This window comes from Neomonachus schauinslandi, chromosome 2 (assembly GCF_002201575.2).
Source record: "Neomonachus schauinslandi chromosome 2, ASM220157v2, whole genome shotgun sequence".
Taxonomy (NCBI): Eukaryota; Metazoa; Chordata; class Mammalia; order Carnivora; family Phocidae; genus Neomonachus; species Neomonachus schauinslandi.
Window position 1 is genome coordinate 11,848,621 of NC_058404.1, and position 3,827 is coordinate 11,852,447.

Genomic DNA, 3,827 nt, shown 5'->3' on the forward strand with positions numbered 1-3,827 from the left:
TTAATGTGCTGTTGAATTTTGTTTGTGTGTATTGTGTTGAGAATTTTTGCTTTTATATTAATCAGGAATATTTTCCTGTAGTTTTTCTGTTTTTGTTTTTTCCTTGTAATGTTTTACTTGGCTTTGGTGGCAGTGTAATGATAACTTTGTAAAATGAGTTTAGTAGGAATATTCCTACCCTTCAATATTTTGGAAGAGTTTGAGATATACAGGCATTAAGTCTTCTTTAAATGTTTGATTAAATTCATCAGTGAAATCATCTGGTCCTAGGCTTTTCTTTGTTGAAGGTTTTTGATTACTGGGTCAAAATCCATATTCATTAATAGTCTGTTCAGATTTTCTATTTCTTCATGATTCAGAGTTAGTAAATAGTACGTTTAGGAATTTATTTATTTTCTTCTAGGTTATCCAAAGTATTGACATTTAATTGATCATAGTAGTCTCTTAAAATCCTTTTTATTTCTGTGGTATCAATTGTAATGTATCCTCTTTCATTTCTGATTTTTATTTGAGTCTTCTCTCTTTTTCTTTGTTAGTCTCAGTAAAGGTTTGTCAATTTTGCTTATCTTCTCAAAATACCAGCTATTAGTTTGGCTGATTGTTTCTATTGTTTTCTGGTCTCTGTTTCATTTACTTCTGCTGTGATCTTTGTTATTTTCTTCCTTTGGTAATTAGGCTTAGTTTGTTCTTTTTTTCTAGTTCCTTGACGATAAAGGTAAATTATATATTTGAGATCTTTCATTCTTCTTAGTGTAGACATTTATTACTATAAACTTTCTCCTGAGAACTGCTTTTTCTATAAGATTTGGTATGTTGTGTTTCCGTTTTTATTTGTTTCAAGACTTTTGAAATTTTTTTTCTTATGATTTCTTTGATCCATTGGTTGTTAAGAGTATTTTATTTAATTTCCATATATTTGTGAATATTCCAGTTTTCTTCTTGTTTTTAATTTCTAGTTTTATACCAAAGTGCTCAGACAAGAGACATGGTATGATTCCAGTCTTCTTAAATGTGATAAAACTTGTTTTGTGACCTAACATACGATCTTTGTTGGGGAATGTTCTGGTGCATTCAAGAAGAATGTATACTCTACTGCAACGGGATGGAATGTACTTACTGTATATATCTGTTAAGGCCATTTTGTTTAAAGTACAGTTATTGATTTTCTGTCTGGATGATCTATGAATTAATGAAAGTGAGGTATTGAATTCCCCTAATATTATTGCATTACTGTTTCTCCTTTCAGGTTTATTAATATTTCCTTATATACTTAGGTGGTTTTATAATGGGTGTATAAGTATTTACAAATGTTGTGTAGAGGACATGTTACAAATGTCCTCTTGTTGGACTGATGCTTTTATTATTATACAAGACTTTTTTTTGTCTCACTTACAGTGTTTGTCTTAAAGTCTATTTTGTTTGACATAAATATTTTCTTAATATAAGTCTATTCATAAGTCTGTTTCATGTTGGTTTCCATTTGCATGGAATACCCTTTTCCATCCCTTCACTTTGAGCCTCTATTTGTCCTCAAACCTAAATTTAGTCTCACTTTTTTAAAGATTTTATTTATTTATCTGAAAGAGAGAGAGAGAGAGCCCACACGAGAGAGCACAAGCAAGGGGAGCAGCAGAGGGAGAGGGAGAAGCAGGCTCTCTGCTGAGCAGGGAACCCCATGTGGGGCTTGATCCCAGGATCCTGGGATCATGGCCTGAGCTGAAGGCAGATGCTTAACCAACTGAGCCACCCAGGCACCCTAAATTTAGTCTCTTATAAGCAGCATATAGTGGGCCTTGTTCATTGTTTTTGCATATATGTTTTTCCATTCAACCATTCTATGCCTTCTGATTGGAGAATTAAATTCACTTACATTTTTAAAAAAATTTTTTTATTATTATGTTATGTTAATCACCATACATTACATCATTAGTTTTTTTCATTTTTATTGTTATGTTAATCACCATACATTACATCACTAGTTCTTGATGTAGTGTTCCATGATTCATTGTTTGCGTATAACACTCAGTGCTCCATGCAGTAAGTGCCCTCTTTAATACCCATCACCAGGCTAACCCATCCCCCCAACCCCTCCCCTCTAGAACTCTCAGTTTGTTTCTCAGAGTCCATAGTCTCTCATGGTTCATCTCACCCTCCGATTTCCCCCCCTTCATTCTTCCCTTCCTGCTATCTTCTTCTTCTTCTTTTTTTTTTTTTTAACATATAATGTATTATTTGTTTCAGAGGTACAGGTCTGTGATTCATCAGTCTTACACAATTCACAGCACTCACCATAGCACATACCCTCCCCAATGTCTGTCAGCCAGCGACCCCATCTCTCCCACCCCGCGCCACTCCAGCAACCCTCAGTTTGTTTCCTGAGATTAAGAATTCCTCATATCAGTGAGGTCATATGATACATGTCTGTCTGTGATTGACTTATTTCACTCAGCATAACACCCTCCAGTTCCATCCATGTCGTTTCAAATGGCAAGATTTCATTCCTTTTGATGGCTTCTCAGCCTTTTGGCTAAGATCAAGTGTAGTATCTGTTCTTATCAGTTTAAATTCACTTACATTTAAAGTAATTATTGATAAGGGCACCAGGGTGGCTCAGTCAGTTAAGTGTCTGCCTTAGGCTCAGGTCACGACCCCAGGGTCCAGGGATCAAGTCCCGCATCGGGCTCCCTGCTCAGTGGGGAGCCTGCTTCTCCCTCTGCCCTTCCCCTCTGCTTGTGATCTCTCTCTCAAAATAAATAAATAAAATCTTAAAAAAAATAATTATTGATAGTTAAAGGCTTACTAATACTGTCTTATTAGTTTTTTTCTGCCTGTTTTTGTTTCCCTTTTCTTCTCTTTCTCTCTTGCTACCTTCCTTTGTGAATTAATGATTTTTAATAATGATATGCTTTGATTCTCTTCTCTTTATCTTTTATTTTTCTACTGTAGGTTTTTGCTTTGTGAGTATATGAGGATTATATAAGACATCATATGAATATAACAGTCTATTGTAAACTAATAGTAACTTAACTTAGAAAACATACAAAAAATCTCTTTACCTTCCCATATTTTTGATGTCATAATTTACATCTTTTATATTGTGTATACATTAGCAAATTACTGTGGTAATTGTTATTTTCAATACTTTTGTCCTTTAACCTTTTTATACAAGAGTTAAGTGATTAACACACCATCATATTTCGGTGTTAGAGTATTCTGAGTTTGATTGTGTACTTACCTTTACTGCTGTGTTTGCTATTTTCATATGTTTTAATGTTATTAATTTTCACCTTTTCACTTCAACTTGAAGTACTCCTTTCAGAAAGCATTTCTGTAGGTAGGTCTAGTGGTGATGACCTCCCTCAGCTTTTCTTTGTCTGAGAAAGTCTTAATCTCTTCTTCATTTCTTTGGGTAAAGTATTCTTAGTTGGCAGCTTTATTTTTCTCCAGCATGTTGAACGTATCATTCTACTTGCTCCTGGCCTACATGTTTTCTGCTAAAAAAAAAAAATCCTTTTATAGCCTTATTGGGTTTCCTTTTATGTGAGGATTTTTTTTCCTGTTGCTGCTTTTTAAAAAATCTCCCATGGTCCTTTATTTTAGACAGTTTTATTATCATATGTCTTGGTGAATATATCTTTGATCGAATCTCTTTGGTGATCTATAAGCTTGATACTGTTGGATTCCCCAAATTGGAGAAATCATCAACCATTATTTCTTTTAATTAACTTTCTGTCCTTTCCTCACACCGTCCTCTTTCTCCAACTCCAGTAATGCGTAGATTGTTTCTCTTCACAAATTCTGTGATTCATATTGGTTTTCCTTTCTCC

General features: G+C 34.2%; 1 pseudogene; it reads left to right on the plus strand.

Moving 5' to 3' along the window:
• Positions 1-2,507: 2,507 nt before the first annotated feature.
• LOC123324260 lies at positions 2,508-2,654 on the plus strand (annotated as a pseudogene).
• The last annotated feature ends 1,173 nt before the right edge of the window (positions 2,655-3,827 follow it).